Source organism: Chionomys nivalis, chromosome 13 (assembly GCF_950005125.1).
Source record: "Chionomys nivalis chromosome 13, mChiNiv1.1, whole genome shotgun sequence".
NCBI classification, from domain to species: Eukaryota; Metazoa; Chordata; class Mammalia; order Rodentia; family Cricetidae; genus Chionomys; species Chionomys nivalis.
In genome coordinates, this window is record NC_080098.1 from 40,634,751 (window position 1) to 40,655,978 (window position 21,228).

Here is a 21,228-nt window from a genome sequence, read left to right on the forward strand (position 1 = left end):
GAGCTCAGGAAACAGGAGGGCTGGCATGTGGAAATCAGTGAGGCTCTGCATCCCAAGGGTCACCAGAGAGAGCACGTTTGGGAGCAGGCCTGTCGGGAGAATAGCCATGTGAGACCCCAGAGAAGACAACTCGGGGCTCATCCTTCACTCTCTTCTGGGGAAAACATAGCAAGCCCTGAAGCTCCTTGTAGAAAACCCATCTCTAGTTGGTTGCTTGTGGGTAAGAATCCACACCAGGTGTCAAAGGCTAAGGAGCGCTTTATGGGTTCCAGCTGTCCGGATCACCAAGAGAGTGCATCTCTCTTGGTTACCTGTATGCTACCTTTATAGATCATGGGATGGAATATGGTCAAGTGGGCTTTTAATCTGCTCTAAATGTAAGAACCAAATTATCTGGTTTGTTTAAAAATACCTAGTTATTAGCATTTAAGATATTTAAAACTTTGAATCAGTGAGCTTCCAGTCTCAAAGGTGAGTTAGGGAAAGCCTAGGCCTCCCTGGTACTCAGCTGATGACCACGCAGTCGCTCTGGGCCTCCACATACAATGTCCTCTGCTTGATGTCATTCTCCTCCACAGTTCTCGGCCTGCTATTGCTTCTCTAGGAGAGCGTAGCGAGGGCCACGCTAGCTCTCATCCCTTCCCAGTTCAGCTCCTTGCATCCCTGTCACTTAGCATTGTTCCAAACTTCAATAGTCATGTGGTGAGTATATGTTAAATGAACAAATTAACGAATGAATTGGTAGATCAGGAACTAATTTTTCATTTCAGAAAGAACAGTTGTTTACTTTGTGTATACATTCAAGTAGAGTCATATATATTATATATATGGAAATATATAATATATATATTGTGGAAAATAAAGACTATAAAGTGCCCTCAACATTCACAAAAGGAATAAGAATACCATGTTAGTGGAATCCGTGGAATTTTCTAGTAAAAGCAATGATGGGTGTGAGTAGGCTGTGTTGAAGTGGGGGAGCAGGGGTAATGAACTAGGATAAAAAAAATTGAAGAATAGAATTATCTTTTTATTTCTGCTCCTTTTAATCCAGGTCATGGAATACATTTGCTGGAGCATTTGGAGTTTGGTAAATTTTAAAATAGGAAATCGTTTTTGATTATTATGGCTAAAGCTGAGGATTTCATAGTTGTGTGAAGAGTATGGTAGGAACTTGGGACAGCCTGGGGGTGATGTTGGTGAAGATCAGGAATAGGGACTGTGGGAACAGGAAGGAAAGGATAAATATGAAAGCGAAGGTACAGAATGTCGGGGTTGGTGGCGGGCTGTGTGATATAGAGCAGCTTGTATGGACGGCAAACAGGGTGACTCTTCCCATATCCAGGGCATGTAGCTTTGACCCAGGAGCCAAGTTCTTCCTTTGTGGAAATCAGTATCTCTGGTCTGAATGTGCTTCCCACAACCCAGATCTAAACAGAGGCTGAATTCTCATAGCAGCCATTCCTGCTCCTATGTAGGAGCTCAGCGGGAGCCCATTAACCCCTTCCTTGCTACGGGGACAGCACTCAGGGTGCCATTTTTGAGCCCTTGTTGCAGAGAATCTGCTGGCAGCTTGGGGTTGGATTTCTCAGTGGCTTAATCTGCTGCAGAGAAAGCTCTGTTCCTGGTGTCACCCGATTTGAAGTGGTTTATGACAGCAGACCTCTGAATGACTCCAGGCCTTTTCTTTGACAGTATCCAGAAAGTCATCAAAGACGGAGTAATATTTGAGTCTTCACATTTACTCAGGAAACACTATCTAGGCAGTGTTTTGTTATCTAAAAAAAGATAGCTGCAATTGAAAAAGAAAAAAGAATATCCTATATCTGGTATAAACCCCACACATTGGGTCTGGAGTGCTTTTTTTAAAAAATTATTTTATTTATTATATATATAGTGCTTTGTCCGCATGTTTGCCTGAACGCCAGAAGAGGGCACCAGATCCCATTGTAGATGGTTGTAAACCACCATGTGGTTGCTGGAAATTGAACTCATGACCCCTGGAAGAGCAGCCAGTGCTCTTAACCTCTGAGCCATCTCTCCAGCTCCAGTTTTTTCTTTTTAAAATATTTCTTTATTTATTAAGTATACAGTATTCTGTCTGCGTGTATGCCTGCAGGCCATAAGAGGGCACCAGACCTCATTACAGATGGTTGTGAGCCACCATGTGGTTGCTGGGAATTGAACTCAGGACCTTTGGAAGAGCAGACAGTGCTTTTAACCTCTGAGCCATCTCTCCAGCCCTGGGTGCTTTTCTTTAAACCTTGCTAAAATTGTTTATGAGAGCATGAGCCAGAGAGCATGCAGGTTTGTAGAGGATGAGCTGAAGAGAGAACCTGACTAAGACTTTTGCCCAAGCTAGAGTTTATATTCAGCCAAGAAAGGAGGCCAGCTCCACCCGCACGGGGGTGTAAGCACCTGCCTTCAGGTAGAGGAAAAAGGAACCGGAGGAGATAGTTGGCACGGACGAGGCTAATGAGGAAGCTGCTGCCACAGGACCAAGCGTGGATCATGAGCTGTGAATACCACAGAGAGAAGCACGCAGATGGGAACTGAGAGGGCTGTGGCATTTGGAGTAGACCCAGCAAGAGGAGGATGCCCGGGTGACCTTAGAGAAAGGAGTTTCAGAAGTTCATAGGGCTGAGCCTATGTGCCATGAGCCTATCTGGTATGAATCAGCTGGAAATATGAACGGTTTCTAGATGGCTGAACACCTTTAATGAAAAGATTTATTTTTGTTATAGTTGCTCTATAGTTTTGTTATGAAAAATTTAGTATACATTGGAAAAAAAGGGAAAAAAAGACTACAGGTTTGCCACTTTCACAGAAAAATTGGGAGCTTTTGTCAATGTCCTCTCCGTCTCCCTCCTGTGCACACATGTCCTCTTCACATATGTCCTTCAGTGCACACATGTCCTTCCTGTCTCGTGATTGCACACATATGTCCTTTCCATCCCCTTCCTGTGTACACCTGAAGTTCTCATATCGTTCCTGTGTTTACATGTAAGACAGTTAGATTGAATGCTCAGGGTAGAGTCTCAGAGTGTGTGTACTAGACTCGTGTTTCGGTGTGGTCATGTATTTGTGTCTGCCTTTTAAGGTTGTGTGATCATTCATGTATCTCTGTACCAGACATAGGGAACATTATAGGAGAAAACTGGAAATGGAATGTCCTGAAACTAATTTGTTGTAAGAATTAGGGACAGAATTGATAGTCGTCTATAAAAAGCCATTGGCGCTGTCCTATTTTTAGTTTCCTGGTGACTCAGCCCTATATATGGTGCTCGATTATTTTCAGTCCCAAGGATGAGTAAGTTTGCTGCATAAAGCTCCTTGTTACTAAGGAGCCACACTGGAGATCCTGGCCCTGCAGGGAGCTACCCTGAGAGGGGACTCCTGGTACTGTCATTCGGATGCTCCCTTTATCTCTGCAGTCAGTGCCTCCCTCTCTCCTCTCTGCATCCCTAATTATGTAATAGTGTCGTCTCTTCTCCCACCCCCTTCCTCTCATGAGAGAAGAAATAAGGTCTAGCCTGGGCCAAGCACACACGGCCAGAGCTGTTTGGATAAGCATTGCTGTGCGGAATTGGCATTGTAGGTTCTACCTAGCACAGGGGCTTATCCTCTCTGAGTCTCTTTTCTCAGATTTATTCTTTGCTTTCATCCCAGAGATGGAAGCAGAGGCAGCCAAGGCACTGGGGAATCACAGGGTGTTACCAGCCCAGTGAACACTGTTGTATTTTGAAAAGGTTTTCAGATCCCTCACAAAGTCATGTCATGTGACTCACATGTGCAGCTTTCTTTTGTTGTGTGTTTAGCCCATGAATGTTTTCTTTACATTTTTTAACATTTATTTTGGGGATCAATATGATGATGTCCCTACAGGGGAGGCTTGGAGAGGAAATTATGAGAAAGCAAAACAAACGCTCAGGGAAAACCCCACCTTCACCAAGTGAGCCGGGCACAAGACCCACACCTTTCCTTCACTTGCTTCCACTGAGTTGTGGGATTTGTTTTTGTTGTTGTTGTGGGGCTTTTGTTGTTTGTTTGAGACAGGGTCTCGTTATTTTGCCTTGCTGGCTTAGAACTAACAGTGATCCCCTCGCCTCACTCGTCCTGAGTTCTGAGAATCAAGGCATGTGCCACTATGCCTGGCAGAACTGTGTGTTTGTCTGTTTGCTTTTCAGGTCTTTTTCTTGCCTCAGACCACAGGGTGCCAACTCTGTAGTTTTGTCTTACCACATAGTTTCCAGAACTGCACCACAAATGTTCATATGTTATCAATAAAGTTAGGTAATTTCATAGATAGCATTTCATAACAATGTTGGCCCATGCTTTAGGGATGGATTCTTCCATACCTGTGTGCATGGGGGGGGGCATCTTTATATTTCACAGGATTCTGTAAACATTTCTGAGTAACTTTTGTCCACATTTAAGATTATTTTCTTAGGCAATCATAGGCGTCAGTCAAAAATGTGAGAATGCTTGTGAAACTCTTAAATTTAAATTATTGTTTGTACTTCTTAATTTAAAATTTTTTCTTGATACAAGAAAATTTTGACAAAGATTAGTACAAGGTAGATTTTTAGTCATTGTTTTAAGTATTTTGTATTTGTGTTTTCAATTAACTATTTTGATATTTCCTTTAAAAAGCTCTAATTGTGTGTGTGTGTGTGTGTATATGTGTGTGTGTGTGTGTATGTGTTTAAAGTACATGGGTGCTGGTGCCTGCAGAGGCCAGAAGAGGACACTAGATTTTCTTGACTGAAGCTACATGCCTCTGTGAGCCCCTCCCATGTGGGTGCTGTGAACTGAACCCTAGCCCTTCATAAGGGCAACAGGCACTTTTAACCGTTGAGTGATCTGCCCAGCCCTAATTACTGGAATTTGTATTTGCTATTGAAATTGTTCTATTTCCAAAAGAGGTTTTCATTGTGGACGACTCAAAACTCTAGATAACTGAAATGACTTAGAGAGAAGCCAACCACTTTCCTTTGCACATTAAACACACATACACACAGAGAAAGACACACACACACACGCATGCACCTCTCAAAACTGTTGGGAGCAGTGAGACCCCCAGATCGTGAATTTCCTGTAATTCCCTGATCTGAGTGCCTACAGCTGCTCTGAGCACGAGACCTTCAGGAGTTCCTGATGGCAGGAGAGTGGTTTCTGGTGGGTTTGGCTGGGGCATGGCTATCTCTATATAATCTGCCCCTGAACACAATAAAGGGGCATTCTTGGGGAATTCAAGGATGACCCATGTCGCTGTCTCTCTGTCTGTGTGTGTCTGTGTATTTTAACCTCTAGCCCCTTGCCCTAAGCTCATGAACTGGGTAATAGAGTACAGAGCGCAGACAAGGGGGCACGGTGCGTGGAAAAAACAAGTTAGATTTGTATTTTCAGATATTCTTCATGATTACTGAAATGACTATAATTCCACTGTGATATAATTGTATTATGTATTTTAAACCAAATGAAAATAAACCATATATTTTCCAAGAGAGGAGCTAGAACAGATAACTTTTGTGCTGTGGGCTTAGCTTTATCAGACAGGCAGTTATACGTGTTTGGCTGTGTATGTCTCTTTTCCCCCTCCTGCAGAAACCATATTCAGGCTTTTCTCTTACGTTGGTCTAAGAACTCATGACTGAATCATTATTGTGATTCTGTAATGTCCATCTGAGCTCAATGTCTGTGCAACCAAGCAAATGCAAGGTGTCTCTCTGAGCGCTGTTGTTCTTTACAACCAATAGCCTGTGGTTAGCATAATGTTTGCTTTATGCTCCTGCAGACATTTTATCACCGGAATTTAAGTTTATAAATATTAGCCTATTGATCTTTTCTGCTCCTCTGGTGAATATCATCGTTCCTTGTTGCATAGGTAAAGGATAAAAGTAAATCCCCAGGTAGACGACTGTTGGTATGGTTGTGAAATGATGCAAGGTGGTCTGACCACATAAAAAGCTCCATGCTTTTCGAGAGGCTTGAATTCTATTTGATTCATAAAATCTAAGCAGTTGTGTCCCGTTACTCAGCCTTGTGACTTGTGACATGTATCATAATGATCAGACTAGAAATGATCAAATAACATGCTAAAACCATACTTGATTCATTCTGCAGAAACTTCCTGCTATTTGCTTTATTTTTACATTTTAGGATCAATTTGTTGAAGAGTCTAGAGTTCCTCCACATTCTTCATCTATCTAGGAGATTACCACTTAACTAAGAGACACTCTTATTCCATGTAGTCACCAAAGACCAGCTTTTAGAGTGACCACTGATGTATAAGTGTGTAGCCTCTGAGAGCAACCGTCTGCCATCACTGTATCTTCCTTGAATGATTGCACATGTTATGGAGACCATTTTTTTCTTTTGGTTCAGAGTACAGGTGAATGTCTTCTCATGTGTCCTGTGGACCCATTCAGGGATGCAGAAGCATCTTCCAGTATTCAAGAAAAAGTATTTATGTTAGTATTTCCATCCTTTCCAGAAAATAAGTCTGGAGTTTGCAGATTTTGTTCAGGAGTAGAATGCTTGCTTAGCAAGAGCACAACGCTGGGTTTAGTCCCAGCGTAGTTGGAGGTTGGAGGGGTCTAAATGATGATGAGGGAGGAAAAAGGGGGAGGGAGGGAGAGAGAGATTCTGATTTCTAAGGTCATGTGACACATTTCTGCTGTCGGCTTTTTGTGCACCTTGAATTAAGAATTACTTTTCTATTGCAGTTTATTTTGTATCTTTTCATGTAATCGATAATCCTTAAAGTAGCCTTGTTCCACACATCACAAGCCATGCTCCTTCAGACAGTTGCCTACTTTTAAGTGTGTGTACCTGTTTAAATACTGTCACAGTGCACGTGTCTGTATTTTCCTCACTGCCTTTGAAGGCTTGGTTCAAATCCTACCGAAACCCCATCAACCCACACCATTGACACAGGCAGACTCAGAGCATCTAGCCATAGACGAGAGATCTCAATTGAGACAAGGCAGCAGCCCCAGAGACAGTTTTCATTTTGAGCACAGACCAGAAATTATCCGCCAAACTAGGGAAAGCGTTGCTCATCAGAGAAAACAAACAGAATTCAGGATCTCCACAGCTGGACACTGACAACATCTGCAGAGTGTTCCAGAACTCTCTGGCACATGAGGAGCAAAGACCAAAGAAACCAGGCACGTCCAACCCCATGATGAGCCAGGTGCTGAGACTGACGTGCGGAGGATGGAAGTCTGCCTGTGAAGTAACCCCACAGGGAAAACAGGCATGTTTGCATGAGTGAAAGTCTTAGCAGGGAAATGAGGAGTCGCAGGAGAGAAACAGAAACAGTGGGAAGCAGCCAAGTGGAAACTCAAGAAATAAAAAGTCTAGTTTCCAAAATTCCCCAGTAGGTGATGAATCTGTAAATGTAAACTTTTGACCCACATGAGGACAAGCGTGAGGTCTTCCCTCCTGCTCTTTCCGCTTGCACCTATGAAGTAGAAGCAGACAGGGCAGTTTGGTTCATCTGGTAGACCTCGTCCTCAGTAGCCTTGAGGAAGCCAGATTGGCGGTGTGTGCAGTGAAGGGAGAGACTTGAACTAGGCTGCAGAGGAGGACCCGGCTCCTGTCTTTGGTGTGACCCTCTACTTTGTGCAGCTAGTGTGTCATGCCTTTGGAGAGCAGGTTCCGTGTCTGTCCTTGGCTTTTGCTGCTGCGAGGCCCTGAGAGTAGTTCAGCCTCGGGTGTTTCTGCCCTCTTCCCTGCAGAGCCGAGTGTGGGCTGAACAAAGGAGCAAAGCTTCGATCTCTCCACCACTGTTCCCCTTCTGACTTTCTCTCCCTAATTCTCACATCTGTATTGCTAATGCTTTAAGGGAGATTTTTGAGAAATCATATTAATTCCTGCCACATTATTTACTATGATGGAGGAATATTTACTATTTTAGCAATCAGGTTGTATATAATCATCCCCAAAAGTGAACATATCGGCCATTATAAACAGACCTGCCTTTTCTCACCGATCCCTACTTTTGTGTTAAAAATTTTCCTCAACAATCTCAATTACTGAGTTCATCCTTCAGGACGATTCTTGTGATATTCATCCCTAAACTTTCTTCCCTGAAAAATTACTACACATATTGTAGTGTATCTGTTGACTCTTGATCGCTCTGCTGTGTCAGCCTCCAGCCACTGAACCACGAGCATCTTAGGTCTTGCATGGTAAATGACTACCACGTGTCCACCCCTCCTGACATTCTGTAAGGTTTATGTGACAAAAGGAAGACCAGCAAAGGTATGGCTCCCCGTGGAACACTAGCCCCAGGGAGAGAAAGGGACTAACGTTTTTGGTGTGTGTTTATGATCAAATGGCAGGGATGTCTTAGGTAGGTGTGCTTGGAGAGGGACCTTCCTTGTGGAGCTTATTACCTGCTGCTGCCACTAGATGGCAGCATCTTCGCATAGTTTTGCACACACTCCCTGGGCCTCTGAGCAGAGATGAGAGCAGACAGCAGGCTAACGCCAAGCCTCTCCCTAGTTCACTCATGTGAGTCTCATTCAGTTTGGATAAACCAAACAGCAAAGTTGCTTTATCCTTTGTTTGTAAGGGATGGGGCGGAGGAGAGGAAGGAAGTGTATCTTACATGTTATCACACACATTTAAAACATTTAGTACTTTATGAAAACGTGTATATAGTATTCTTTTCTCTGATAAAATAACCAATTCCCTCTGTTCTGGCTGCCTTGTTCAATACCCGTCTCTGTAATAAACGTTTTTCTTCTATGTGGAATGCAGTGCTGTGTCCTAGATACAAATCTTCATGGACACGTCTCAGTTTACTTTCAAATCAACTGGCATCTTGTTTACTAACTAGGTGTGTATGTCTGTCAAAACCCCTGGCTGGTATGGAGAACTTCAAAGGCGACCCCACCTATGTGTATAGGGCAAAGTCATCTCCAGCAATGGCAGGCTGTTCAAATGACATGGAATAAATGGGATGGCCGCAGAGAGGGCAGCTTGGTAAACGCCACTGATTTTTTTTTCAAGATTTATTTATTAATTATGTATACAACATTTTCCCTACATATGTCGCGGCCCCCCTCGTCCAGCAAGGATGACGCGACCACCGGAGCTCTTCTCACTGCAGTTTTATTCAGGACCTTTTGACAATTGTAAAATCTCTCTTTCCTCTCTCTCCTTTCCTCTCTCCCTGGGCAAACCTCTCCCAGCCCTTAAGTAGGCCTGGGCTACCAATCCTGGATTGCCAGGTGGGCACTGCTCATAGGTCCACGCATATGCAAGCAGCTGACAATCATTGCGTGATAATAGCATAAGTCAGGCTTTAGCCATAGGAGTTGATTATCACAGAGAGCACTTGCTTTCGGGATCGCGGAGGGCGGGAGCCAGCACCATCAGGTGCAACTCCACGCAGCTCTCTACATTGCCATCAGGTGTGGCTTCACGCAGCTCACTACAGTTCCCCCTTTTTGTTTTGTAAAGCAACAGGCAAGAGTAGAGGTCTGATCTCTGTTAAAAATGGAACATGTACTAGTGTCTGTCCAGGTGTCATCCACCCAGAGAACACTAGACCTGTCCGGTGTCCTTTTACAGAGGTGGGAGTTAGACACCAACCGACATGCAATCAGACTTGCTCTTCTTGAGGTTGATGTATGCTTACCCTCAAGTGCAGTGCGCAAGCCTCGCATCCTGTGCTCGCTTCTATCTCTTTTAAGATAGCCAAACTTGGGGATACTGTCCTGCTTCAATGGCCGTGAAAGCCTGAATGATCATAACTGCATTGCAATGCTGTGAAACCCTTATGTGACAGACGCACCACAGGCATACCAGGGAGGCAAGCACCATTAAGCCTGTTAGGGCTCCTACTCCCGCCCACTCCTTCAGATGATCCATGGAGTGATCCAGGATAGTCCTTCTGCCAGGCTGGCATCCATGCGTGTGGAATCTGCAGTCGCAATCGTCATCCGCAGCTTATCCAGTTGTTTTCGAATTCACCAGACCAATTACCTAAAAGATATCTAGACAATTCTTTAGACAGATTAGCTGCATGAGTCATACTGAATGCTGGTCACACACAGCCCTGGATGGATAGAAATGTCTGACAGACTAGGGTATGGACTTGCCTCTCTTAACATACCCCAGCTGCCATACCCCCGTGGCACATTCATTCTTGTCAGCTGAGTGCATGGAAGACACCTTCTCCTCGTGCACCTCTTTGGCTTCCCTAGCAGCTCAGCTGATCCTGCTTCTGCTAAGTGACCATATGCTGTATTCTCATGAGTTGTCTGATCTTACACAGGATTTAAAGATAAATGCCCATGACAACAGGTGTTGAGATTGCCAGCAGTAGGGTTCCCAATCACCACTAGACCCAACCTCCCATTTGGGCTACGGTATTCTACCAACCCTTTGGCTAAAACAGTACACACAGGTACCTGCTCTTACAATAGGGCAGTCTCTTGATTTAAATTCGCTCTGTCGCAGACTCTTCAGCAGCGTGCAGAGCCTAAAACTGCCATTGCCTTTTCCTTGCCCTGCAGCTACGCTGCGTTCTCGGGCAGCCCTGTGGGGTCTGTGCTCCAGCTTGTCTCAGCTCCAGCACTTGTTGCTTTGCTGATACTCTTAGCACTGCTGTGGCATCCGCCAGGCTAGGCACCGACTGCTGAGGCAATGTGCCTTCCACCACAGCCACCTAGCAAAGCTCTGCTCCAGCTCTGCTCCAGCTGCCTTTCTGCCCCAGCTGCATTCGTTCTGGGTCCAGACTGGTGCATGGAGTGGAGCGGAACTCAGGGAAGCAGGCTTGCTGCTCTGAAGGGACCCCACTTAAATTATCTTATAGGGAATTTGGACGTTGTCAATCTCTCTGGCTACTTCCTGCTGAGCGGGGACGTTGCATTCTTACTGCCATTTTCAGCTGCGCTTGGACACAGGTCGCGGCAGCGACTGGAGAGAGGCAGAGACTCTACCTCCCCACCTAGCTGGAAGGTGGAGGCTTGGCAGCGCAGAGCGGCCGGGCCCCATCGGGGTGGGACGGATCCCATCTCGGCCTGTTGCCCCTGACAGGGACAGAGGTCCAAGCCAACAGATCTTATCACAGTTGTGCTTCTGTGCCCTGAGGCACACGCTGGGAGTGACCTAGCGTTCTGGCCTTGTTGGTCCTCAAGGCAGGTCTTGGGTGTTTGCAGCTTCGCAGACCCTCAGCGCTGCTTGGCCTTGGAGCCGCAGCTGCTCACACGCACTGCAAACTCAGGAGGTCTTGGTAATTCAAACCACATGAATCTAACTCCCTTCCTTAGCATACCTTGTTCTGCAGCAAAATTCAGATCTCTACCAAGCTTGTCCCAGGATGACACATTAAGATTGCCAGAGACGGCAAACCAAGGAGCAATTGTCACATTCAGTCAAAAACTTTTCCAATGCGCTCCTTAACAGCTCGTTAAGAGCCAGAAAAATCAGGTATGATGCTGAAGCGCCCATTCTAAAATCCCATTCTTTTATTTTTACTTTAAACCGTCCACTTTGGTCGTGGCTCTCACTTTGATCCGTCTGCTATAGTCGCAGCTCTCATTACCCCCACTCTCCCTTCTATTGGCGAGAGCGGAAAACCTACTTTTTTCGCGGATCCCCAGCCTTTACCTGAGGATTATCTGGTGCACCCCCTGACTGCAGCAAGTTCTGGGCTCCACGGAGAGAGGTTTGGAGGATCCCCGTACGCGGCACCTCTTGTCTTGTCCCCGTACGGGCCACCAACTGTCGCGGCCCCCCTCGTCCAGCAAGGATGACGCGACCACCGGAGCTCTTCTCACTGCAGTTTTATTCAGGACCTTTTGACAATTGTAAAATCTCTCTTTCCTCTCTCTCCTTTCCTCTCTCCCTGGGCAAACCTCTCCCAGCCCTTAAGTAGGCCTGGGCTACCAATCCTGGATTGCCAGGTGGGCACTGCTCATAGGTCCACGCATATGCAAGCAGCTGACAATCATTGCGTGATAATAGCATAAGTCAGGCTTTAGCCATAGGAGTTGATTATCACAGAGAGCACTTGCTTTCGGGATCGCGGAGGGCGGGAGCCAGCACCATCAGGTGCAACTCCACGCAGCTCTCTACATTGCCATCAGGTGTGGCTTCACGCAGCTCACTACATACATATATGTTGCAGACCAGAAGAGGGCACCAAAGCTCATTAAAGATGGTTGTGAGCCACCATGTGGTTGCTGGGAATTGAACTCAGGACCTCTGGAAGAGCAGTCAGTGCTCTTAACCTCTGAGCCATCTCTCCAGCCCAATGCCACTGATTTGAGACATGCGGCAGAACCACTCACCAAACCCATACTTTTTCACATCTGGACAGATGTGGAGAATCCGGTGGCTTCTGAGCCAGGCCTGTCTTAGGCATGTCACTGGTCACTGGGCAGGCAGATATCCTTCCAGGGAAGTTTATTTGTGCTACTTATAGCCATATATAAGGATATTCATACTTATATCCACAGAAACTGTGGTCTCCCAAATCAGGGATTTGGAATCTCTCATTACTTTTATTTTTGAAGAATTAATTGTATTATTTTAAATTGTGTGTACCTGTATGTGCCTGTATGTGTGTATGTGCCCACAAGTGTAGATGCCTGTGGAGGCCAGTAGTGCCTTCTCCCCTGGGGTTGAAGTTACAGGCAGTTGTGAGCCTTGTGACCTGGGTGCTTGTAATCATTATTTTTATTGTGATAAGCCACACAAAACAGCCACCTAAAAGTATTCATTCATTGCACTCACAATGTGGTATAACAGCACCCTGATGCCAGTAACCACTGTATTTTAACTTTGCATTTTGACATAACTTCAAATTGGAAAAAAGGTACAAAAATAGTCCAAGAAGAAAGAAATCGTTCATAACTGTCAACAAAACGCACCCTTCCCATTCCATTGCTCATTTATTGGTTGGTGTGTTCTGCCTTTGTGTCTCTGCATGTATGTGTAGGCACATGCATATTCTCCTCCACTCTGACACTTTTGCAGGCGTGGTGAGGCCCTGGGCCTTGTGTCCATAGAGACTATGGCTTACACTTCTTTAACAAGGCCAGTAGTACAGTTGTAAACCCTGAAAATTTACGGTCCGTACAATAACTCCGTCTTTCTCAAATGTCACCAAGTGTCACATGTTTTTCCCTGGTGCAGGATCCTTCTGCACTCAGTTGCTGTCAGAACCCACAGAACTGATTTCCTTTGTGTTCCTCGACCTTGGTGTGTCCTGAGGAGTGCAGCCCACTGCCTGCTTTACTGATGTTCAGGCGTCTACTGTATCTTAGGCTATCCTCGCTCTGTGGAAATGTATCTTGATTTTCAGTATTAACTTTGTAAACATTGTTAATTATACAATTCCTCCAAAATTCTGTTGGGGTGACATGTCTTAGTTTTACTGTGTAAACCTGTTCTACTCCCATGGGCTGCAGTGATAACAGATTTAATTCCCCAAGAGCACATTGAGAATCTGCAGCTTAACTTTGTATTCATCTGTAGCCAGAGTTTTATGACATCAGGACCCTTAGGCAGAATGGAAAGGTCTGCCATGATGCATTCTGGGTAAAGCCACTGTTCTTTGTGCATCACTGCGGAGTTCGCTGTTGCTGTGCTCACCTCTCAGATACTGAACGGGAGTTTGCAGTGAGAGCGGTTGTGAAAACTAGGCCAAGCCTTCAGTGGGACACGAACTCCTGAGGCCCCGGCTGGGCTCTCATCTTTCCAGGGCAGGATGGATCGCTGTGCACCCCACCCTTCAGTCTGACTTTCCCCCGCTAGACAGGGTCCTGCTTCTACCTGAGAATTAGTTGGTTGTTCCAGTTCTGCTTTGCAGCTAATTTCTCGTGACTTCTTTAGGTGGAGCAGGCTCTTGAGGAAGTGGCATGGCCTTGCATTCTCCTCTCCAGCCCCTCACCCAGCCTCTCCTGAATATTTGCTTCTTCTGACCCAGCCTGATGAATCTGATAACAACTTTGCATGAAAATGTTTCTGCTCTTGTTGTTGCGGATTAAATGGCATGGACAGACAGTCACAGCTGCTTATTCCTACTAAGGAGGAGTTCTCTGTTGCTTTGAACTCATGCACGTTTGTTTTGGAATTGATGTGTGTGATTAGCTAACCCCTTACACAAGAAGAGAACTAAGGCTTCAGCTAAAGGTTAAAGCTCTGTTGCATTGCGAGCCACAGGTTAGTTTCCCTGGGCTTTCTACCAGTGCTTACCTTTCCTTTGGGCATTCCAATTGCTCTAGCTACCACATCTTCGTCTCCTTCGACCTAGGCAAGCTCCTTGTGTTTCTTTGTCAGCAGTGTGTGCTGCCTTCTCATGAATTCTGGTCAGGTGCCTTAGAAACTGTTCTTCCGTTTGAGTTTGACTGATATTATCTCATGATTAGACTCCAGTTAGGTTTTTTTAAGGAACAGAGTAGAGGTAAAGGGCCCTCCATCACAGCATGAAGGGATGCGTGCTGTCTCTTGACTTTTAACACTGTTCTTATGGCCTTTCTGTGCTCTGTAGTTTGTGGTTCACTTGCTATTTCTTTAAAGTGAGATACTGTGAGTTCTGCTTTTAACTCTCTGTATCAAATGGGGGACACTCCGAGTCAGGATACAAAACCAGAGCATTGCTTCATCTGCTCTGAGTCTTTTTGCAAATTTTAACCTCTACCTGAAAAGCATGGATATATTATGTTGACAAAATATACCAAGTCTTGAGTGCTCCTCCGGGATTTTTAGGGTGATTCTTGGTGGATTCTGAGCTGAATTCCTACAAAAAGCACAAGAGAAATAAAGTGATTTTCAGTATTAGTTAACGTTCTCCAGGTCTCAGGAGTGAGCGAGAGGGCTAATTATCAGGAGTTGCTTACATGGGTCTTAGGAGTGTCTCATCTGCCTCCTACAAGATGGAAACCCAGGACAGCTCATTGTGTCGTGGAAGGCCTGGGCACTGAGAGCTGAGTCCAGTGAACCCGAAGTCTGAGAAGTAGGAGCCCGAGGGCAGAAGACCCATGCCCTAGCCAAGCAGACAAATGTAGATTTTGTTTCCCTCCACGTTTTTCATTCTCCTTGAGTCTTTACTAGACTAGAGGGTGACCACCATATTGGGAGGGCCACCTACTTTACAGACCTATGAAGGAATTGTATTTAACCAGATGTGGGCAATTACATGGTCTACTCAAGCTGACAGCTGAAATTAGCTGCTGTTTCTGAATGTTCCCCTCCAAATCAGGTTGAAATGTGATTGCCATTGTCATGGTATTAAGAAATGTGACCTTTGTCAGGTGGTGGTGGCGGCGCACACCTTTAATCCCAGCACTCAGGAGGCAGAAACAGGAGGATCTCTGTGAGTTCGAGGCCAGCCTGATCTACAAGAGCTAATTCCAGGACAGGCTCTAAAACTACAGCAAAACCCTGTTTCAAAAAAACAAAAACAAAAACAAAAAAAAAAGAGAGAGAAAGAAATGTGACCTTGCTGGGCAGTGGTGGCATGCACACACAGTGACACATGCCTTTAATACCAGCACTCGGGAGGCAGAGGCAGGTGCATCAAGTTTGAGGCCAGAGAGAGAGTTCTTGCACGGGCTCCAAAGCTACACAGAGAAACCCTGTCTCGGGAGAAACAAAAATGTGACCTTGGAGAAGTTATTCAGCCATACAGACTCCACTCTCATGAATGGATTAGGGGGATTATTGAAAGAGTGGCTTAGTTATCACTGGTGTGGATGCAAAGGATATGGTAAGGCCTCGTCCTTCTATCTACCACATGCACTGTTTCTTCCCGCCACACAGCCTTTGGGACAGCCCTCACCAGATTGATCTTGAACTTCCAAGTCTCTGGAATATTGGGCCAAATTAGCTTCAATAATAATGTATTCAATCAGTGGCATTTCCTTAAAGGAACAGGAAAAAAAAGAGATGAAGACATTAGCCATCCCATTAACCATCCTACTAGAGCGAGCTTTCCAGTTTCTGACTTCCCATCCAAGTGACCCTACCAGCATTGATTTTGAGAGGAGGAAATTTATTTCCATCCATGAGTTGTTCTGGAAACTGATTTTAATCATATATATATATATATATATATATATCCCAGAAATAGAAGTAAAATAAGTATGAATTTATATTGTTTCATTCACTCATGACTCCTCTTGGCCTTTGTATACACTGAGTATTAAACAACAAGTCAACCTACAGGGCTGGAGGAGCCCACACACTTTCAGGACTTAGTCCCCCAGCGGCTCCGACAGCCACTCATTGGTAGTGCACCTTGGACAACTGTCACAGCGACGTCCTCGGCCCAGGGACGAGAATGAAATAAAAATCACAGCAGAGGAAAACAAATATGGGTAGGCTTTCAAAATGAGGCTACCATTTAGAAGGCCACCTTTGTTTATTTCCTAGGGTTTCATTCCGCTTATGGTTCCTGGCACGCTCTCAAAATTAGTGTGCTGTAACTTGAATATCACTAATCATCTATGCTTCCAATTGGAAAGGAAATTAATTTGCTCTGTTGTTGGGGAACGGTGGGACCAAGCCCTGTTCCCGTGACGTTCCTGCGCCCCCCCTTGCTCTGTTGTTCTCACTGCTGGTGTTTCTTGCTTGGTGAGTGGTTCATAACCAGTGCTATGGTGTCAGGAGAATTTGCCAGCTACATATGTGCAGAAGGCTTCCAGACAGGGCAGAGAAAAGTAAGTTTATGTACGTCAGCCCCCAGTCTTCCTTAGAGCAGGCTGTGCTTAGAGGACTGACCATCCATCAAAGTACCCCGCTGGAAAGGCGACCTGTGATTCCTTGAGGCTTTTCATTTCAATCCCATTGAGAACACTTCCTCCCGTTTTCTACCTGATTTTAAACATCCTGGGTGTGTCTGTTTCTGCATGGGGCCCCATCCCCCCTGAAATATGTACCCAAGTGCTCCCTAAATATTTTCTGCTGCTATAGCAGCTCTATGCCTTGTCACTGAGCTGTGTATTCCCACTGATTTATCAGAATCATTTGGCATAAACTATACATATTTCTGAAAGCCATGAAATATGTTCTTTTATTTTCTTTAATTTTTCTTGCTATTTTTATGTTTGTGCCAGTAGCAGTGACAAGACAAAGATTGGTTCTAGGTTCCCATTGCTATTTTTATTCTCCGATTCTTTCTAGGTTTTATCATCACCAGGAGAAATTATTCTGTTTTACTAGACACACCATGTCATAGCGTTTTCTTGTTTTGTTATTCCCAGTCGCCTTAAAGTTGTTCCCTTCATTGAGTTGATGCATTGCCATGCATCTTGATATTTAAAAAATATTAAATTTATGTTTAATCATGTGCACATTGCATGCCTGTGTGTGGTGTCTGCTGAGATCAGGAGAGGGCTTTAGATTCCCTGAATCTGGAATTACAGGCACTTATGAGCTTTCCAGTGTGGGTCCTGGGAACTGAGCTTGGGTCCTGTGCAGGAGCAGAAAGTACTCCGAGCCATCCCATCTTTTTGGTCTAGCTTTGATGTTTTTACTTATTCGATATATTGCGGTTCTGTGATTTTCTATTTATAAACACAAGTCAACCAAGCATGTTTGCTCTTAACAGCTTCCCTCTTCCGCGTGTGTTGCTTGGGTGTTTGAAGATGTTCGTGGCTCTTAGTCTGGCCGTTGCCTTCTGCTCTCTTTGTTCTTTAGCAGCGTCTTTCATGGAAGTGCTTTGTCACCGGCCAGAGATCAGGAGATAGCCAGGCCTTCAATCCGGAAGTGGTCCTCTTACATGATGCCTTGCCGTTCTCAGGAAGTTCTGAATAGGAAATGGCAGTGAAGGGATAGTGTCTGGGAGTCTCTGGGGAGCTTGTTCAAGTACAGAGTTGTAAAAAGCCACCTTGAAATTAATTTATGCAGCCTGCTGGACTCTCCCCAGAAGTTCTTTCTGGTAAAATAAAAATCGTGTATTCTCTCCCATAGCAAGCCCTAGAAGCTATCTTTGTCCTCTGCTCTGCCATTCCAAATATTACTCAGAGGTTGTATGTCTAATCTGTCACCTACTGCCATCAACAGTCATTTTCAAACATCACAGGCGAACTTCCAGTTAAAAGCGTGCCCACTCTTCTGCACTGAGACTGGAGATGCTGTCCATTCTAATGTGAGGAGCGTGGGCCGTTTGTTGGCTTTTGAGTTGCTGGAAGGGAAGAGGGGGAGCAAAGGTTTGAGAAGTGTTTGAAGGGGCAGGGCAACTGGGCCAAGCAGCGATTTGGTTTCCCTCGCCCTGGAGGGAGAACTTGCTCCAAGCCTGACAACGCCTTCCGTGATGTGTCAGTGTTGTCATCCCATTCCAACTGGACAGTGACATTTGCTGAACCATCTTAAAACAGTGTGGCCAGTGGCCAGTTTGTGTTGTGAGATGGTCACTCCAGGTGACAGCCTGCTATGAAGCCCAGATTAAAAGTTTGGAAGGAACAAACACTGACTATGCTCACCCACACAGTCTCCCCCCATCCCGTTCCCTTTTCCTCCTTGTTTTTCCTGCTTCTGAAATGTAATGTGCTGTTTTTCTTTTCCCTGTCTCCCTGTCCTCCCCACTGCCTTGCTGTGTGTTCCCTCTTGTCTGACTTTCCCCACTCTGTCGTGTTTGGGGGCATTCTTAACCCATCGGGGAAACCAGTTTAAATCTAGAGTGTTCTAAGGAAGTGTAGGCCTCGGGGATTGCATTTAGAGGCCGGTGACAGAGGCAAGACTGCCGTGTGTGGCCCCGTGTGAGTGCTTTTAGGGTGATAATGCAGTGTCTCAGGTGGACCCGACTGTATTGTGGGGCAGCTGATTTCATTTTAGCCGCATGCTGACCTCTCTCTGCCACGTAATTATCAGTTTTTCAGCCGTAGATCATAGCGTGGCTGCCGTTCAATGAGTAGAACCAGGTGCTAGCGTTGGGAGTTTTTACCCAAGGGACCCAGTGGGCGCACACACATTTGGACATCTAGCCAGCAATGCCATTTAAACTCAGTTGCTTGATGCTGGATTACGAGAGACCTGACATTCGTCCCCAGACAGCTGCTCAATACAGATGGCTGATGAGCTCTGAAGCTTCAGGCTGGCATGTCCAGATGCCCAGGGGTAAACTGATCCTTTTCTTTTTAGGTACAGTGTCTGTGCTGACTCTTTAGAAAACAATCACAAGCCATTTCAATTTCTTTTCCAGCTGAAGCTTAGGGCCTCAAGTTTTGATGATTAAACCGGATTGCTAATATCTTTCCCCAGGCATCATAAACAGAAGTAAGCTTGCCTAATTTCGTGGGTGTCTCAATGAACTGGGACCTTTTAGTGTTTATACTAACAACAGAAAAGTGAGCCATTCCCTCACGGTGGGAATGGCGTGAAGCCTGGGATGGATAACTCATTTTCTTGAGATGTGTGTGTAAGCTGGGGTAAGCTGGACAAGGTTTATGACAAAAGATTTAAGCCATTAGTCAGGGTCTCATGCACTTTGTTAAGGAATTGGGTGCTTCCAACAGATGCAGGGCTGGAGTGAAGTTGTGTGTATACTATCTTTTCCATATCTATAAGGTTTTATATATGATACAAGCTAGGTCACTTATGTTTCACCAAAAGATATGCAGATGTGGCTCTCACCAGCGTCCTCATTAGAGTGACATCGTCTTTAAACCCTGAGTGGCAATCCCCGATTCACTGCCGTGATGTCCAGGGAAGACAGGATGACCTGGAAGTCCAACTACTTCCTTAAGATTATCCAACTGTTGGATGATTACCCAAAATGCTTCACTGTGGGAGCAGACAATGTGGGCTCCAAACAGATACAGCAGATCCGCATGTCCCTGCGAGGGAAGGCTGTGGGGCTGATGGGCAAGAACACCATGATGCGGAAGGCCATTCGGGAGCACCTGGAAAACAGCCGAGCCCTGGAAAAACTGTTCCCTCATATCCGGGGGAATGTGGGTTTTGTGTTCACCAAGGAGGACCTCACTGAGATGAGGGACATGCTGCTGGCCCATAAGGTACCAGTTGCTGCCCATGTTGGTGCTATTGCCCCACGTGTGGTCATTGTGCCAGTCCAGAACACTGGTCTGCTGCCCAAGACGACCTCTTTTTTCCCCCAGGCTTTAGGCATCACCACTAAAATCTCCAGGGCACATTGAAATTCTGAGTGATGTGCAGCTGATAAAAACTGGAGATAAAGTAGGAGCCAGTGAAGTCGCAGTGCTGAACATGCTGAACATCTCCCCCTTCTCCTTTGGGCTTATCATCCAGCGGGTGTTGGACAATGGCAGCATTTACAACCCGGAAGTGCTTGACATCACAGAGCAGACTCTGCACTCTCACTACAGAGTGTCCGAAATGTTGCCAGTGTTTGTTGCAGATTGGTTACCCGACTGTTGCTTGGTGCCACACTCGATCATCAATGGGTCCAAGCGGGTTCTGGCTCTGCCTGTGGAGACTGCATACACCTTCCCACTTGCTGAAAAGGTCAAGGCCTTCTTGGCTGATCCATCTGCATTTGTGGTTGCTGCCCTTGTGGCTGCTGCCACCCCTGTTGCTCCTGATGCTCCTGCTGCAGCCCCAGCCAAGGCTGAAGCCAAGGAAGAGACAGAAGAATCAGCTGAGGACATGGGATTTGGTCTCTTTGACTAGCACTCTCAAAGAAACCAACTCAGACAGCTTAGTCTAAGAAACATGGAAATAAAAGCTTACTTCTGTTAAAAAAAAAATATAAAAGATATGCAGATGTGAGCATGCAGGCTTGGGATCATTTCCACCATGGTGGTGTGTCTTTGACCTTTCCAAAGCCACCAGTGCAGGCCGTGTTCAATGATCTTTCTGGCTTATGGTCGTCGAGGTTCTGTGTGGTTCAGCAGGGAAGAGAGCAGCCTTTTAGAAGGAATGCAATTTTCTCTAGGCTTTAAATGTAACAAGCTGATATCAAAGCAGGGTTTTACCCCATGTGTATCCCTTAAGGATTATGGAGGCCAGATGTTGTCACAAGCCCTGAAGCAGTCAGAGGAGATGGGAGTCCATGGTTGTCACAAAATCCTTTCGGAGACCCTGCTTTAATTATTACCTCAAAAATATTATCAGGACTCTGAGATTTTGAAATATATCTTCTTTATTCCACTTGAAATAAATTTTCTGATTATTGGTCCTATTTCTAACCACAGGAATATTTGAAACCATACATTCCAATGGAAATCAAATGAGTTTTAGACATTGAATCCGTTGCTGCCTTCCATCCATAGTCACTGT

At 45.4% G+C, this 21,228-nt stretch overlaps 1 protein-coding gene and 1 pseudogene across 4 annotated transcripts in view; both read left to right on the forward strand.

The window, feature by feature from the left end:
- Elmo1 (engulfment and cell motility 1) overlaps positions 1-21,228 on the forward strand; it is a 522,491-nt gene that overhangs the window by 220,954 nt on the left and 280,309 nt on the right. The gene's annotated exons all lie outside the window — the stretch shown is intronic.
- On the forward strand, positions 19,668-20,619 carry LOC130885725 (60S acidic ribosomal protein P0-like; annotated as a pseudogene).